General features: G+C 41.8%; 1 long non-coding RNA gene across 1 annotated transcript; it reads right to left on the bottom strand.

Annotated features, from left to right (window-relative positions):
* Nucleotides 1–3,791: 3,791 nt before the first annotated feature.
* LOC127492768 (uncharacterized) lies at nt 3,792–10,083 on the bottom strand. Its single transcript, XR_007922520.3, has 3 exons — nt 9,927–10,083; nt 8,195–8,631; nt 3,792–4,517 (listed from the first exon to the last, which is right to left on the bottom strand). It is a non-coding gene; the product is annotated as an uncharacterized LOC127492768 (long non-coding RNA).
* Nucleotides 10,084–18,565: the final 8,482 nt, after the last annotated feature.

The raw sequence follows: 18,565 nt of genomic DNA on the forward strand, positions 1-18,565 counted from the left end.
AGGATGAGGCATCTCTGGGCCTGCTATAGTAAAGCTGGTAAAAAGCAAATATCAAGGGAAACTCATAAAAGCAGTGAGAGCATGGTGGCATCATCTCAGAAGAGCGAAACCATGAGCAGCAGAAGGCAATGGAAAACCCCATTAAAAGTGATGAAAACAATGCCTGCCAACTCAGGTTTTACACCCAAAAAGCAAGACTTTCAGACATAAAAGTGAACTGAAATAATTGTCAGACAAACCATCTCTGAGGAAATTCACTGTATGAGTCCTAACTGCAAGAGATACCAAAGAGAGATCTTTGGGATGAAAGCAAATGATAACCATATTAAACTACAAGGAACAAGAGAAAGAAAAAGAGATGATAAAAAAAAAAAAGGTGTTGGTAAAGGTGTTAGTAAACCTCAATAAAGTCTTGACTGTTTAAAATAAAAAACACTGTGGTATGGAGGTTAGGATAGAGAGATAATGAAAATTCTTGACAACCACATCATAAAAAGCAGATGGTAGGAAGAGTAATAAAAGCAGGTAAAGTGTTCCAGGTCCTTTTTCTTGTCTAGAAAGTGCTAAAAACGCACAAAGGTAGCATCTGATAATTAAAGAGTACCTATGAGGGCCAGCACCGTGGCTCACTTGGTTAATCCTCTGCCTGCGGCGCTGGCACCCCATGTGGGCGCCGGATTCTGTCCCGGTTGCTCCTCTTCCAGTCCAGCTCTCTGCTGTGGCCTGGGGGGGCAGTGGAGGATGGCCCAAGTGCTTGGGCCCTGCACCCGCATGGGAGACCAGGAGGAAGCACCTGGCTCCTGGCTTCGGATCGGCATAGCTCCAACCATAGCAGCCATTTTGGAGGTGAACCAATGTAAGGAAGACCTTTCTCTCTGTCTCTCTCTCACTGTCTAACTCTATCTGTCAAATAAAAAAAAAAAAAAAGAAAGGCTACCTATGATAAGCTCAATGGCAGCCCCTACTAATGAATGAATCCTAGTAGCAGTGGAATAACAGGGAAAGAACAAAGCAGGAAAGGAAAGGGAAAGGGGGAAAGAGACAGATATGTATTTGAGCGCTAGATTTAAACAAGCCCTCACTGGCTTCTCCTGGAAAGTACCAAATAATGCAGCTCATCCGCTCCAGCCCCAGCCCACTCCCTCCTGTCCTCTCTCTTCGCGTCTCCCAGATCCCATAACCTGCAGCTGTGCTCTGCTCTGCCCTCTCTGCCTCAATTCCTGGAGCACCACTCCAACAACTTCATCTCCAAAGTTGTGAATTATGAACAGAACTGAAACAACACATTGAACAGACAAAAAAAAAAAAAAAAAATGAACCCTCGGTTGGCTGTTTGGCACCGTGGTTAAGACACCACTTGGTTCGCCCACATCCCATTCTGCTTCCTTCTTAGGTGGACCCAGTTAATGGCTCAAGTACTTGGGTCCCTGCTATCCACATGGGAGAGCTGGATTGAGTTCCTGATTCCTGCCTTCAGCATGTCCCTGCTGCAAGCATTTTTGGAGTGAACTAGAAGATGGCAGTATCTCTCTCTCTCTACCCCCCAAAAAATAAACGAACAAACAAATATGCAAACAAAAAGACCATAGTAGCAGAAGTACATAGGGAAAAAGAAAAAGGAAACTGAATTCACAATTACACCCTCCCCCTTATCAGCCTCTCTCCCTTCATTACGAAAATCAATGCTGCAGTCTTCCTTCCTTTTCTTCGGGAATCAATATCTACTCCCCATCCTCCCTTGGATTCTGCCCAACGAGCTCCCAATCTAAGCCAAGAAGTAACGGTCTTCCCTCCTTAAAAAGCAGGTGGGAAAGGGTGAGATGGTGAATTTTTATCAGGTCTGATTCTTTCATTCCTGCTTTCTTTCCATGTCCTCTTTCTTGTTTCCATTCCCCAAAGCCTACTTCTATATTCTCATTAAATGAAGCAATGGGTGTAGCAGCTACAGCAACACAATTTAAGGGGGTGGGATGCATTGTGATACAGTGAGTTAAGCTGCTGCTTGGGATGCGCACATCTCATTTCAGATGCCTGCTAATTCACTCAGGAGGCAGCAGATGGTGGCCTAAGGACCTGGGTTCCAACATCCAGGAGGGAGACCTAGATGGAGTTCCTGGCTCCTGGCTCCTGGCTTTGGCCTGGCCAAGCCTCAGCTATTGCAAGGTACTGGGGGAGTGAAGCAACAGATGGAAGACCTCTCTTCTCTCTGTCATTCTACCTTTCAAATAATAATTGAGTAAATCTTTAAAATTAAAGAGAGGGTGGCAAGGGAGAGGAAGAAAAGGTGGAAGAGGGGGAGAGAAGAAAGCAGGAAGGGGCGTTTCCTTTTATTTGGGTTCCAAAGAATCAAACAAGTAGCTAAGAAGCATATGAAGCCATTTTTACCATCTCTGATTTACCTCTTCCAAAAAGCACTGATTTTCAAATGAAACTCCTGGGTGGGGGGTTGGGCTCTGCCACTGGACTTGGCTGCGTGACCTGGGATAAGATGACCACACACTTCTGATCCTCACTTTATTCATCTGTAAAATGGAGACAAGAAAACGACCGGCGAGGACTAGCAAGAAAGATCCGTAAAACCCCACACTTAGATTGCAACGTGTGTTCCATAAATGCTAACTCTTCTTCCACTGCTCCGGCTGGCCAGTGTTTATTTTCATAACGGAACTAACTGGATGTGATTTTTAAAAATCCATTTGTTGGAGTCCAGGCTAGCAACACTCACACAATCCTCCGCTTCTCCTCCATCTGTCTGCCAACTGACATTCTTTGCTGCTAATCTAAGACCAAGCCATATGTTCCCCGTATGGGAGACTCTTTCCTGCCCAGGTGGAGAAGCAGACGCAATGAGCTAATAAGTCTTTTCTGTCTCACCAGGGCAAGCCTTGGGAAAACTTCCAAACATTGGGAAGCTCTGAGGAGACACCACAAGCTTGGGTGACTATGTTGTTCATCAAATATTTTTTTCTTACCTTCTTTTTCCCTCCCAAGATCCCCCAACCATGTTTCAATCCTGTCATTACCTGTTTCCTCGTCTCTGTTTAGTCTAGCAGACAAGTCGAGACTCTGACGGAGATTTCGACATGGGATGTCTGTGTGGTGTCAAGGACCGTGGAGATGAAAGAGCACATTAAGGGCCGGAGGACTGAGCGGGAGGCGCTGAGTTACAGAGCCCGAAGCTGCAGCATCCGGGCAAAGGAAGGAGGCCTCTCTGGGGAGGCAGGTGCTAGAGGGGGGCACGGAGGGAGTGCTGCTGGGTGCTTAGCATTTAATGCCACCAAACTCAATGGCAAGTAAAATGTAGGAGCCCAAGCTCATGCAAAGACAGACAGACAGATGGAAAAGAAAGAAAGGCTATAGTGGTAGAAAGCACAAAATTATATTCTGCACATGAAAAAGAGAAAAAACAGCAAATTGGGAAATAAATATTTACCTTTCAATACTGCCCTGGTTTGCCAAGTTGTAAATAAACAGTATAACCTTAGAACATTAACATGACAAGGGCAGCTTGGAGAAATGTCTGAGAGGCACCCTGACTCTTTGACAGTTATATGAAGCAAAAATGAGGCTTTTGTGCTCTACTTTTTTGATATTACACTCTTTTCATTGTTTTGAAAACTTTGACAAGTTCACACTTAAATAATTCTAAAAAGATCATTTACGCAGCGGCTAATTTCTGCAACACTGGAGACCTACTAACAATCAAAGGCACGAGTTCTGATTCACCATGGGTTTGAGTGACTACATTGGCCCTTGTTCAATCCAGTTGCTGTCCATTTTCCAAATTTTTTGCTTAATTTGCGTTTTTGTAGACCTCATCTATGACCTAGGTAAACTATTTAAAATCGCAGCCTCAATTTCAACATCCACAAGATAGCAGTTAAAATCGCTTGCCAGCTAATTGTCTCATAAGGAGTGGAATAGTAAAGGTATTTTTACAAAGTGTTTTACCTCTTCTGAGGAGTTACATTAAGAAGTTTATTACCGTACAGAACAAGCAGGGATTAATACACCCATTAAATTGACCCCAGGCAGGGGATGTGACAGGCCTTGACCTCAAGCCGCGTGACCTGGTTCAAGTCATGACGTCATCGCTGATTGCATTCCCCAGGCGCCGATTTCTTCAGCAGGGACTGAAAACCAGCGCCAGGGTCTCGAAGGAAGGCACCAGAGATCACCGAAATCTTCCACCTTCGCACACGCTCGGGCCTGTCTCAGGAAGCTCTCTTCTTGATTCCCAGCTCCGCCCACCATCCCCCGAGTTACACTTTGCCACCACTTCAAAGACATATACAATTAACAAGAGTATATAATTAGCGTTCGTGCCACATCCAGCCGTTTCACGCTCTCACAGGTAGAGGCAGGCACGAGGTGTTCCAGACGCGCATTGTCTCTAGGAAGTGTGCCACAGATCTTAATATTTTTAGTTTTCACAACTCCAAGAGTGAAAATTTAACTGAAAGGTATCTGTAGCACATTCAGCAACTTCTGCCTTTGAATTTATCGGAGGCTTTATTCTGTAAAGGAAACAGACAACTGTCCATGAATGTGATCATAAAAATTAGTTTTACATTAGGTAGAGAGCCGAGTGTGTTTACCATGGACATGAACTTGCTTAGTTCTAGACAGTAGGTCTCTACAAGGATAAAAAAAAAAATGAGAAAGATCAGATATTATATTAAAGTACTTCATTTCTTTCCCAAATTAGCTCTCCTTCTGGAAGATAATGCTGGATAGTTATCCATGTAATACTTTCATTATAACAGAATGGCAAAGATTGCATTAGCCTCAAAAGAGATATGAACTGGAAAGGTCATTTCTGTGATAATGGAATTCATCAAGGAGACGGAAGAGACACTAGGAAAGATTCACAAAAGATGCCATTTTTTGCCCTCTGAAGTTTTTTTTTTTTTTCTGATACCAAAAGCATTTAGTCCTTTACAAAAATTGTATTTTTTCAGTTCACCTGCAATGATGTTTTTTGTTTATCATTGCTACCGCTAAAAAGACATTCTGCATTTTGGTCTTACTGTGAATTGCACTGGGTCATCAAGATGACCTGAATATTTAACATTTAGCAAAGAGGGTTCTCCATCATGTTTGATTTCCACCCATTTATATCCCAAAATAGCTTTTCTTCCCAGACATAAAAGTAGTACTTCACAGGATGTCCCAATCTTTGGGGCTCTAAATTTACCTCCAATTTTCTGGGTTTTACGGTTAAGTTAAGTCTCAAACCTTGGAAGCCTGCATCTCATTCCAACTTCGGGCATTTCAAATATTATTAAAAGCAACGTTAGTGTGACTTGTAGAGCTTTTGTGGGACTCGTGAATTAATTATCAGAAACACAAGTCACCTTAAATGTCTGCGGGGTTTTCTTAGTCATCGGCAAAGCTCAGTTACATTTTATGAGACTAAACAATTCACAAATAATTGAGATATAGTTTCCACTGCACTCTCCATGTATCTAACCTGTCATTCATTCCAACCTCTATTGACTCCTTCTGACCACATGACCTTCAGGAAACAATTTAAACGTTTGACTCTCAGTTTCTAAACATTAATTTTTGTCCTATCTACTTGATAGGAATTTGGGGTAAATGACATGAAATCATCATATGCATGAAACTTAAGAGAGATGAACTCATAAAATATCAAGATTCTTAGTCTTAACATTGTGCCATGTTTTTCCTTTTCTTTCTTTTATTTTTAAAGATTTTTTTTTTTACTTTTTTTTTGAAAGGCAGAGAGAGAAGAAGAGACACAGAGTAAGAGAGATCTTCCATCTGCTGGTTCATTCCCTAAATGCCCACAATAGCCAGGGTTGGACTGAGCCAAAGCCAGGAACTAGGAATTCTATGCAGGTTTCCTATGTGGGCGCAGGGACCCAAGCACTTGGGTCGTTTCTGGTGCTTTCCAGGTGCATTAGCAGGGTGCTAGATCAGAAGCAGAGGCAGGACTCAATCCCAGGCACTCTTGCTGATGTGAAGCAGGCATCCCAATCTATAGTTTAACCTCTGCTCAAGGCCTACCCCTCCTTTTCTTTCTTCTGACATCAGCACCCCACTTACCCCGCCACTAAAATTATGACAATTTAATATGACAAACAGGAAGACCAGAAGTCTTCATAATGGTCATGGAAAACGTATATTATGAAAAAAAACTGCATGGATTTCAAAATGAATTCCCATCAAAATAGCATCTTTTAATTCTATTGTCCACAGGCGTGTGGAAGTACCCTCCTATGTACTTCCCTCGCTCATGCCATCAGGGTAAAGGCCAATCCTCCTCTGAACTTTGTGAAGAAATTTCTGTAGACATTTTCTGCTGCACATGGGGTAGATCTATTAGGTCCTGAAGCTGCCTGCCATGTGGGAACCCCTGTATGGTCAAAGTAGCACCAGGGATATCTACACACCAAATCAGGGTAGGTTCATGGGGGCAAATGAGGGGGAAAAGAGACTTCTGGCATCCCTCTCCTTACCAGTCATCAGCAACTCATATAGGCAGAAACCCTTTCAATGTATTCTTCTAAAAGTACCCGGCATGCTTCATAGGAGAAACCATGCTGCCGTTGTTTGCCACCCTGGTTTAGCATCATTTAATCTGCACCAACCAATAAACGATCAGCCTTTCAGATCCCAGTTTCCTTAGGAGGCCATCTGTTTACAACCTCGAACTCATCTGCCTATGGTAACACGGGGCGGCAATGCTTGGGTCTCTGCACAAATCTATCAAGAGCATGCTTACCTGAAATACTACACTTATTGGGAAATGAACAAAGCAAAGAAATAAATTAAATAATGAAATGCAATGGGAAAAATTAATTAATAAGCCTCCTGGATCTTGAGGAAAAGAAGTGGCTTTTGTTTGTTAAGAGGAATAGATGAAGAGTTTTAAAAAGTTTGGGGGGAGGAACTGGCTCTGTGACATAGCAGGGAAAGCTGCTGCCTGCAGTGCCAGCATCCCATATGGATGCCAGTTCGAGTCCCGGCTGCTCTACATCCAATCCAGCTCTCTGCTACGGCCTGGGAAAGCAGTGGAAGATGACCCCTGCACCTGCATGGGAGACCTGGAAGAAGCTCCTGGTTCCTGGCTTCGGATGGACCCAGCTCTGGCCATTGCAGCCATTTGGGGAGTGAACCAGCAGATGGAAGACCTCTCTCTCTCTCTCTCTCTCTCTCTCTGTCTTTCAAATAAAATAAATAAATGAATCTTGAAAAAAGTGTGGAGAAAAACACATTTAATATAGTTTCCAGGTCTCTCAAGGTTTTCTGCATCAGGTCTGATTTCTTTTCCTCAAATGAAGGCCGCATATTTCCCTGATGGTGGTGCACCCACTCCCCTTCGGCTGTGATTGCAGTTTTTTTTCAGGGCTCACAATTGCAGAGTACAAAAGGAAGGAAAGGACGAGAAGGCAGATGAGAGAGACTTTGCAGAGACCTTAAGCAAGAATTATAAGACAACGGGGGGGGGGGGGGGAGAGTCAAAACGATGACATAGATTAAGAAGACTGGGGGAAAGCGCCCAGAATGGTGTCAAGTATGACCTGAGATGGACAAAAGCAGAAAGTATACCCAGGGACTTGGAATGAGCAAAGAGAGATTCGATACCAGCAGTAAGAAAACTGCATCCTCTGAGACAATTTCTCTTGGAAGTCAGAAGCAGGCTGGTGGTGACAGAGTCAGTATCTTCAGGGCAAGGCGACTGAAGGGCCCCACAGCAAACAAGTGCAAACACAGGATCCTTCTAAGTCAGGTGTTCATAACCCCAGGAGAGCCTGAACTTTATGGAATAATGTCTACATGGGAAACTTGAAAAACCGACCAAGTACCCATAAATATATGTGTATCAAAATAAACGTCGTAAAGTTAAGATGCTCCAGACATTTTAAAAATCTACACAAAAGGAACAGTAAGCATATAGAAAGAGCTAAGTACAAGAGAGTGCAAACAAATAAACCATTAGGCCAATAATAGCATCTGGCATTGTAGGTTGCATGAGATGTCTTGATATATTTCAGCGGTTAATAAAAGGACATTACTTTGTGATACCTGATGGTTTTATATCACTGTCTCACTGGTCTACAAGTTGCTGAAACAGCAAATCATTTTACGAGCACACTAACAAGCAAGCACAAGAATACTTTGCAATGCTGAGATTTTAAGAGCGGAGACAAACGACCTTACTGACCCCCAGTGCTTGGCACAGGTACCCATCAGGAGAGCTGTGGCTGGGACGGCGTGCAATCATTATGCACTGGAGAATGTGCTTGGAAGCCAGGGCTTTTGGGCCAGGAGAAGCGAAACAAAGGAGATGATGAGGGCCGGCGCCACAGCTCACTAGGCTAATCCTCCGCTTTGCGGCGCCAGCACACCAGGTTCTACTCCCAGTCGGGGCACCGGATTCTGTCCCGGTTGCTCCTCTTCCAGGCCAGCTCTCTGCTGTGGCCAGGGAGTGCAGTGGAGGATGGCCCAAGTGTTTGGGCCCTGCACCCGCATGGGAGACCAGGAGAAGTACCTGGCTCCTGCCTTTGGATCAGTGCGGTGCGCCGGCCCCGGCGGCCATTGGAGGGTGAACCAACGGAAAGAAGACCTTTCTCTCTGTCTCTCTCTCACTGTCCACTCTGCCTGTCAAAAAAAAAAAAAAAAAAAAGAGATGATGATGAGACATCAGTATGTCTATAGTAGTAGCAGTCACACAATTTTTATGTCAAGACAATTTCCTGTTGTCTGTAAGTGATTTTACTTGCATCTTTTTTTACCCACAAGGCTGACATTCAGCAATTGATGTACAGGTCAAACATGTTATAGTAAGAGGCAGTCATCAGAAATCTTTCCTCAAAGATTTTTAAATATTAACAAAATATGTAATCCAATATGGTAAATGATTTAAGTTTACCAAGTCACCTTGTCACTATTTCACAAGCAACAAGTTTATTGCCTTTATGAAAAGAGGAGGAGTCGTGTTAATGATTAAACTCCCAGAGTGCACTTCACAGAATCTCCCTTCTGGGTTAACTGGATTTCAATAGTCAAACAAATCAGAGGGCAAGGCGGAAAGATATTTTTTAAAACTATCTGATCCTGGGGGGGTGGCATCCGATATGGGCCTGGGACGCTGGCATCCCATATGGGCACCAGCTTGTGTCCTGGCTGTTCCACTTCTGATCCAGCTCTCTGCTAAGTGGCGTGGGAGGGGCAGCAAAGAATGACCCAAGTGTTTGGGCCCTGCACCCCCATGGGACACCTAGAAGAAGATCCTGGCTCCTGGTTTCAGTCTGGCCTCGTGGCCATCTGAGAAGTGAACTGGAGGATGAAAGGTCTTTCTCTTCCTCTCTCTCTCTGTAACTCTGCCTTTCAAATAATTAAATCTTTTTTTTAAAAAATCCTATAAATAATTATTGTAAATAATGGGTACTCTGCTTTTAAGAAATCTTGTAAGAAAAAAAAAACACTGTTATAACCAATACAAATTAGCATTAAACATATAATAATAAAAACTATCATTTATTTGGCTACTACTGTTTGCCAAATATTGAACTTTCTGGAAGGTTCTCATGGCTCACAAATCAGGGGCCTTTACAAAGAGAGAGTAGCTGGCCTCATGTCACTTAACCAGGATAAAGTTTCCAATCGAGATCTGCCTGAATTCAAAGCTCAAGTTTTTCCGCTCATGAAACAGACAAGGATAGATAAGGCTGCCTTTGGGCTTCTATTAAACTACTTAGCTCATAAAAGCTAGAAAAGTGGAAAATGAATTGTTTGCTTATTTTGACTATAAAGATAACTAAGGTTAAGCAGACGGGGGCAGCCCCCATCTGAGAGGAACACACACCACTTGGGGCAAGCACTGCTTCTGCTTGGCTGACCTTGAACCCTTGGTGCTGCTCCCCCACCCTCCAAACAAATGGAAGAAACCTAACCTGTGGTTCAGAAGCTGGAAAAATCAGGGTCTGAGTCCTGGCTCTGGAAGTTTCCAAGTGTGCATCTAAGAGTCCATTACTTAACATCTCTGAAAGTCAACGTTTCCTCACAAAGCAGAGAACTCGCACAGTCCCTCAGGGTTGTCACCATAGGAACATGTAGGAAAAGTGCTTCAACAGTGGTTGGAGCAAATTAGGAGAATGATTAACTAAGACTGCTTTGGTCTTTCCGGAGGCTGAGGGCCAAGCGTTAAGGAATGGCATTCACTTGGAATGCCCCACGCTGCATAAGGTACCCTCTGTCTTAGATCGTACAGCTAGAAAAGGAAAACAAGGCTTTAAGCCCAATAAGAGACTCCTACAGCAGCTGGCCAATTTCTAGCTTACTCATCTGAGGGCTGTGCCCAAGGTTCGGGAGGGCAGGCAATTAGCCTAACAGTTAAGATTCCTGCAACCTACATTGGCGTGCTTGGGTTCAATTCCAGGCTGTGGCTCCTGACTCCAGCCTCCCACTAGTGCCAACTCCGGGAGGCAGAGGCGATGACTCAGCAGTTGGAATCCTGCCCCCCCCACCCTGATACATAAATTAAACTTTAAAAACTAAAGCTGGTGGAATGAGCCATCTGCTCATGCTGCATAGTAGCCATGTATTATCTGCCTCCCTCAGGTCTCTGTGGCTGTTTTTCTCTCTGGAAAGTTGCGTGCCCAGTACTCACAGGTAGACCTGTAGCCCCCTGTTACACCAGCAAACCCATCACTGGAGTAGTCATTCCCCTTTGGTACTTTAATTTTGTTAAATAATATAAACTTAATAATGTACAGGGGATCCATGTCTCTCGAGTATAAAGTTATCTTCTGGCAACTCAGAGAATTATCTTTGAATCTTCTAAAAGGTGAAGAGTGTGACCATTTCTAAATCTACATTGTCAAATATGCTTTTCAAGTAAAATTTGCCCATGGTAACGGGAAATTAAGAAGGAGGGAAGGAAGGAAGGAAGGAAGGAAGGAAGGAAGGAAGGAAGGAAGGAAGGAAGGAAGGAAGGAAGGAAACCAGAATTCCTTCACCTACATTCACATTACAATCTCCCTGAAACTCGTCATTTTCAAAAATGGTGAACAGTTATGTACCTACTGAGGATGATCTCACAAAGCCACTGGATAGTCCTGGGTTTATTCTCAGAAAGGGTTGAGCCTCACAGTTTATCCCACAATCCAGCCAGGTTAGAAAATTATCAGAAAGTTTTATATGTTGGAATCCTGGTGATGAAAGAAAATCTATCTCAACACTGAAAATCCGTGGCGTGTTTAAGAGTTGGGGATCACTTGTCAAAGCCCAGGCCTACACGGCTCTCCACAGATAACAAGCACGGTGGTGGCGCGTACGGAGCACCATTATCAAAGCAAGGTGCACGGAAGGCTCTTGCATCTGTTGACTCCAAGACAATCCCAGAATCTCTACGTACCTTAAATTGGGTTTGGCTCCATTTCAAGAGAGAAGGGTTCAGGACCTGCTCTCTGCCTGCAATTTGCTGAGGGCAAAGTTCAGGCCATCACCATTTTATAAATGAGAAACCAAAATGTAAAGATTTTGAAATTAATTAAGGTAATCTAGAAACGGCCGGTGTGTCCTGGGCAGTTTGTTCTGGAGAGAAACGCAAAATGCATGCGAAAACTTTTGGAAAACTTAAAAGACGGATCAGGATGCCAGGGCTTGCTTCTATTAAGAAGAAACATGATCTTGAATCACAAAGGGAAGGGTTCAAGATAGATTTTTAATTGATGCTGAAATCTGCTTTGAGGGAAGGATGTGGGGATTTTTAAAAAGCAAATTAGTGAAAGCTATTTCTTGGTGTGGTTTGAGTGCGAGCTGAAGGTAAGTTGAACTCCATGACTTCCTGAAATTCCTCTGAGCCCAGAGTCTTTGAAATTCAACCCAGAAGATTTCAGACCACACAGTTGTGTGTGTGCGTGTGTGTGTGTGTTCATTTATTCTCTTGAAACACATTTGCTGAGCGTCTACTATGTGCTAGGTTCTGGGCAAAGTGCTGGGCATGCAACAATGCCCATGGGACAGTAAGACAAGGCCCCCGGCCTGCAGACTCTCCCACAGAGAAGGAGATTGCCACTAGCACCGGGGGAGGTGAGAGTGCAGTCAGTACAGGTGCCTTCCTGTGTTGGCACTGGTCATGTCTGCAGCTCTCTCACTGCCTCCCTGCCGCTGCCCCCTTATCACTAGACCCCTCACTCGCGCCTGGCTTCCAGTCTTTCACATTCCCCCTCCATACCTCAGGATGTAGGCCTAACATAGATTCAGGGCCCTGAATCAATGCTTAGTTCATAGCCATTCTCTTGGGTGAAATATGACACAACATGACATTCATTAATGAAAATGAGTCATTCTCTAATGATAAAGTATGGAAAGGAAGGCACAATGCAGAGAAGGTATTTAGTCCAAATATGGGAGATAATTGATGAGCGATGTCATTCATTAAGTCACGCCCCCATCAACTGTGTTCTTATAAAGCCAGCCCTTTGTCTTAGTGCCCTTTTTCCTCAGGGTGCACCTGCCCAAACATTTCACACCAGTCTCCCGCATCATCCTGAGCAGTTGTAACACTATGTAGATTGCAGTGTAAGCACTTCCCATCTTTGGGGGAGTCTAAAAATATATGCCTCCATGATTTAAGCTGAAGTGATCTCAAGAGAAACAAAATGTACAGAGCAATAAAAAAAGGTGTTGGGGAAATTCTGTTCACCCCTCACCTACTCATCTACCACCCAGTTCAAACTACACAAAGTCACAGCCTGGGTCTATACCATTTGAGTGACAGGTTAAGAATGCAGTCAGACATCTGGTTGTCTCCAAGTATCCAAGTGTTTGGCATTATGTAGACACATAGATGGACGAAAGCCAGACTGTGGAAATGCTGGAGATGGCTTAAGAGGATGCCTTCGTATTACCCTAAATATTCCACAAAGGACAAAATATCTTCGCCCCAGTTTTCCTGGGGAGACTGTGTTTAAAAAAAAGTGATTTGGAGCAAAGATAAAGGGGGCCTGTCTTCCTGTGTAGTATCAGATACTGGCCCAAAATAAATGCTTTTGGCTGCTCCGATAGGTAAAATTATCTGCTTCTAAATTTCACCGTCTGGCATTTCTCCATTGGAGCTGACCTCATGGTGCTCTATTCCCTGAGAGCCTTTCTTTCCTCCCTGGGTTTCTCCATTAGCCGGCAAGTTGGATAGGCCTGGTCCTACGAACGTAGGTTTCTTAAAAGCAAAGATGAATATAAGCTTTATTTTATTCACATTAATTTTTAAAATTTCTGCATTTGGATGAAATTAACCCTATTTGCAGCATAAAACTGACAAGCTCATACAGACTTTTAACACTCCATTAATCTTACTCCGTTAGACTGGGGCACACACCAGCCAAAAACTGGAAATTTGATTAGCTGGCCCCATACATTAACTATCTCATTGGTATGGCATTTTAAAATATTTTCCAGATACACAAAACCACGTTCATTTTTTTTTCATGTCTGTATGGGGTTAGCAAGAAACATACCAAACAAGTTCCTCATGAAATAGTTGTATATGAGCTACCAAAAATTGATTTTCTCGTAGGGATTTTTTTTCCTGATAAACAATAATCTGGAAGAGAACTGTGCAGTCTGAACTTTGATTTGTGGTAACCTTTCAGCTCAGGGCATTTTTTTCCCTGATCCTCTAGATTTATCAGGATCTGGTACATTTTTTTTTTTTTACCCAGTGGCAATTTGATAATAATTCTCATTTTTATACAATACTCTGAGGTTTTCAGAAAATCCTTCTGATGGACATGAATCCAATTGGAGTCATTTTGAAATGGGTAGTCAATTTATTGGATTAGTTGATAAGGTGATGAAAATCTCTTCTAATCAGATGGATATCTTCAGTGAATCAAAAAAGGCTTTTTCATCCATCTCTAACTCATTAAAGCCTTTGTAAATCTCATGGAATGACTTAATGGTACATTTTCTGTCCCTTTCTTCTTTTGTGATTTTTAAACAGCTTGGCAAATTGTTCCTGGAGAAAACTGTGTGTCACAGCACAAATGCTTCAATTCAGAAACTAATGCAGCCCCCTGGCATGCCAGGAGCTGGCCAAACACGCCGAAATCAGGAAGACACCAAAACTCATCTATGTTAGATTCTCTGAGACCAGGAAAATAAGTTGTAATGCACAAGGGCATTTTCTCCTGGGGGTTTCACCTGAGATTTCCTCTCCACATTAAGCAAGAAGAATAGAAGCATGGCCCGAGGCCAAGCAAGGCCTTTTCCTCCAGACTCCTGAACAGTGTCACAGTTGGTGAAAACAGCCGGTTTAACAGAGCCACTTAGAACAGACAGGTTCACCTGAGACCAGTCAGCTTCTCAGCAAAACGTCTGGGCAGCTAAAGGCACAGCGCCTCTCCTGCCAGCCTGTTCTTTTAACTGATACTCAATTTGGGAAGCACTTCTGCAGAAATCAGTGTTCCCCACTAACAACAACCAACGCCCATTGCCATCCTCTTGATGTTCAAGTTACCATCCATGCTCTTTGCCTACTGCAGTAGCTGGAACATGCCCTTTATGTCACCGAGAAACCTCTGCTACGCTTAAAGGGACTCAGAGCTCAACAAGCAACGTCTGTATTCTGAATGGGTGTCTATGTTCGCTTCAAATGGGAACAAAGAGACAATGGCAAACATTCTCACTTTTCTCAGGTGTCAGGTGGTTCCCGTCACACAGGAGTCACCAAGGCCCCTGTGAACCTCTCCCCAGACCAGTGGGCGCCTCATCCAGCCCCCACCTAACGACAAAAACCCCAAATACCAGACTAACGCTGAGGACTATTCTTAATCTCAAAGGTGTACAGCTATTCCCTTCTAATACAAAAACACCCATCAATCATATGACATTTTGAACATATGTCACTCTAAAATTTGCAAAGTTTTTAAGTTAGCTCCTTTTAAGCCCAAGATTCTTTTCTTATCATTTGCATTTCAGGAAATAAACTTAATCATGCCAGAAAGCATGGGTTTTGAATTTGCAAATGCCTACAGAAGTCAGCCAAGAGAGTTTCTTATTAGAAAGCCACAAATTTATGTGACTCACATATATTATTTCTCTCCACCTGAACGTAGCCAAAACCATTGTATTTTGCTAGTAAACAACTCACCATGCCATGTACGTTTGTAAGGATACAAACTTAAAAACGTATAAAGTATAGACTTTAGCACTCAGTTTTAACTTGTTGCCTTGGTTCACCCAAGCTCATGTCTTGCTTGAACGAGTCATGTGCGTTTTAAGAGAAGAGTTGCACCAATCCTCCTCATCTCAAGTGCCCGCTCTCCTGGGAATAATTTCCTGTGGGAAGTAACTATAGGAGTATCTCCACTGTTCCATGGAAAAGTAAGAACAGCTGCAAATTTTAAAAGAATAACCTATGCAGAAAAATGTCAAACCAGGGCCATTTCTACCTTCCCCCTGACTAAGCACAGCCCTCAACAAAAGGAAATCTGTTAACCCCGCGGACATCTCAAAACCAGACATCACCAAACAGAAATTCAATAGTATTTTTCCCAACCCTATGGGCAATATTGTTTATATCATTTATCATGCTGGGATTAAAATGATGAATGTGGTGTGTATTTCTCTCTCTTTTACTTTAAATCAGTAATCACAAATTGAAGCTACAATTGAGTTTCTTGTACATCTACAGAAAAATTATATGAACAGGGATGTCTGTCGCACCATGCTGAGTGGGAAAAAATTTGAACATGTATATAAAATTATGGTTATTTTGCATATATTTTAAAATACATATCAGTTTTATACTCACACTTGTTTTCTAAATCTTTCTCATTGGATAGTTTCTCATACTGAAATCAGAAGGGTAATTTATAAAATAGGTATATAATATTTTGTAAGATAAATTTTGTTTAGTTCCTTTGTTCTTTTTTTCTTTTTTTATTTTTTTTAACTTTTATTTAATGAATATAAATTTCCAAAGTACAGAATATGGATTACAATGGCTTCCCCCCCATAACGTCCCTCCAACCCGCAACCCTCCCCTTATCCACTCCCTCTCCCCTTCCTGAACAGTTTTTAACATGCTAAGAACATGCAGCCATGTTAGTTTAAGCAAGAGTTGGTCTGTACTTGGTAAATTGTCAAATAGTACCTAAATTATATCTCCTGGGAATGTCTACAATGATTTGGAATTTTGAGTACTCTATTAGGAGAACATCTGTAAATAGTCTGATACATGAGCTCCCTGGCAAACATTTAGGTATGCAACTATCTTTAGTAGTTCTATAGATAATCACACCAGCATTTTGTTTTTAAAAAAATCATTTTGAAATCAGACAGCATAGCAAGGCTATAGGTGTCAAAATTAAACACAAATGGAGATGAGGTCATTACTTTCACACTTTTAAAAACTCTTTTGGGACTATTTGTTGCTAAGGCCATGTGTATGTTGTCCCTGCCTTTTGGAAGATGATCCTAAAGGCTGTAATATTCCTAGGGGTTTCAGAAAGTTCATGGAAATGGAGCTAAATGATAATGCACATTTCCCAAAAATGTTTCCACACCCTCTCACCTGTTTAACACTACTATCAGGGTCAAGGGAAGAATTTCCTGTCTACAGAACACAATCTAATGCTAAATGTTTTCCCTGAAAGAGCGGTAAAAATGAAAAAATGTCAATGTAATGGTAAGACCCAGAAGTTCTACAAGTTTTTTTTGTTGTTGTTCTTTTTTAAACAAAGGCTGAAAATGAGGAGAGAAATCTTGCAAACAATCTAAAAGCCCATGTATGTTGCACTGATTTAGCTTCTTATTTCTTAGAGTTTTTGTCTACTTCACTATGTTTTAAATTTCAATAAACAAAATAGGGTCCTTTTTTTTGAAACTGAATCACAAAACCAAGCATTAGAATGCTAAAAAAAAAAAAGCTACATAAATCAGTAAATGTTGACCGGTACCTTATAATGTAAAATAGACACATTTGAAGGAATGCGTGAAAATAGCAAAAACGGTTGGAAGAAAAATGCATATCAAGTTGAAATGTGAACATTAGACCTCACTAAAGAGAACAGCACTAAAAACAGTATTGCTGGTGGAGTCACACGATATTATGTTAAAGGACAGGAAAACTTTTGCCCTGTTTTTTTGAGGGCAACAACTAGGAAGATGGAGAATTAATTGCATCTTGTAGCATTGATCAGTTTTACAGCAGTTTGATCTCTGAACACACAAAGTCTCACTATAAACCCTGGCACTGGAAGGTTCTATTGGCCTTCCAATAGAATCTAAATTAAACACTAGCCACAAATTAGTTAACAGAAAACACAATTAATACCTCAACTTCCATGAGCCCAATTGTGCTACTTTGGGTATGTTACAACTGTAGGGTTCATTTAGGAACCATGTCTTCATGCCTTTTCTGTGTTCTTCATAGTGCTCAGTGCTGGGCAAACAAAAGGCACTCAGTCACTTTTTGCATCCTCTGCTCATCACCTAAGAGTGTGTGAACTTTGGAAGGAAAAGGCTGGGAGGATCCGTGGTGTGATCGCAAATTTGAAACCACTGTGAGATGTTTTGCAAAAAGAACCTCACGGGAAGAATGATTACTTTGGAAAAAAAAAAAAGAAAAAGAAAAACCTGAAGTCAATATCAAGATGGAAAATATTGTAAAATAATTTATTCTTCCTAGAGAAAACCTCTCTCATTTGGAGAAAAAGTGTATTTAAATGTTAAATAGTGTTAAAATTCTAAAATAATGTGTCAAAATTAAACCCAAAAATGTATAACTAAGTATGAGTAATTCAAATGGGTACTGTACTGGTAATGATTTATATCAAATACATGACATTAAACAAGAAATAAGAGGATGCAATGAGGATATATGAGAGAGAAAAAAGAAATTAGTTCTCTATAATTTTCTGAGCAAAAGAGTTCAAAGGAGGAGGCTTTATCTTTTGTATTGGAAGTTTGATAATATTTTTGCTACAACATGTCCATGTGATCTTAACATTCTCCTTACATCTATCCCACAAGTGAATAAAGGTAGATTAATACTAATACCAGGAATAATCCCTTTTAGATGTTAACAGGTAAAGTCAAGAGTAGATGAGGCAAACAGAAAAATACTTGAACTCTATCAGCTGTGCTCTGTCTTCAGCCAAGCTACACCTGCAACAAATTGCAGTGTATGAAAAGATCTGAGGAACTTCTTAAATGGAATTCACTAGGAGGACCCATACCAACCCACTAAGAAACCATTTTCCAGGAAATGCTCAGACGCAGGGGCAGCTGCACAGCCTCTCACCATTGGAATTGAAGTTGCATTTTCATCTTCATGGAGAAGAACCGCATGAAGAGATGTAGAAGCTGGCAAAGGATGAAAACATCTTCTATTTCATATTCTCAGTAAAACTTAGGAGTGTTCATTCATAACCTCAGAACCTAAACCGTTACATAAGTACCCACAGAACAGGGAAACAAAGCCAGATGACTCTGAGGTATTTTAAACAATGTCAAAAAGGTTAATCCAATTCTACACTGAAGCATTCCCTTAGGTCTCCAAAGTAAAGTTTAAAATGTATAATCT

The sequence above is a fragment of the Oryctolagus cuniculus genome, chromosome 14 (genome assembly GCF_051225735.1).
Source record: "Oryctolagus cuniculus isolate XC-2025 breed Fujian yellow rabbit chromosome 14, ASM5122573v1, whole genome shotgun sequence".
NCBI classification, from domain to species: Eukaryota; Metazoa; Chordata; class Mammalia; order Lagomorpha; family Leporidae; genus Oryctolagus; species Oryctolagus cuniculus.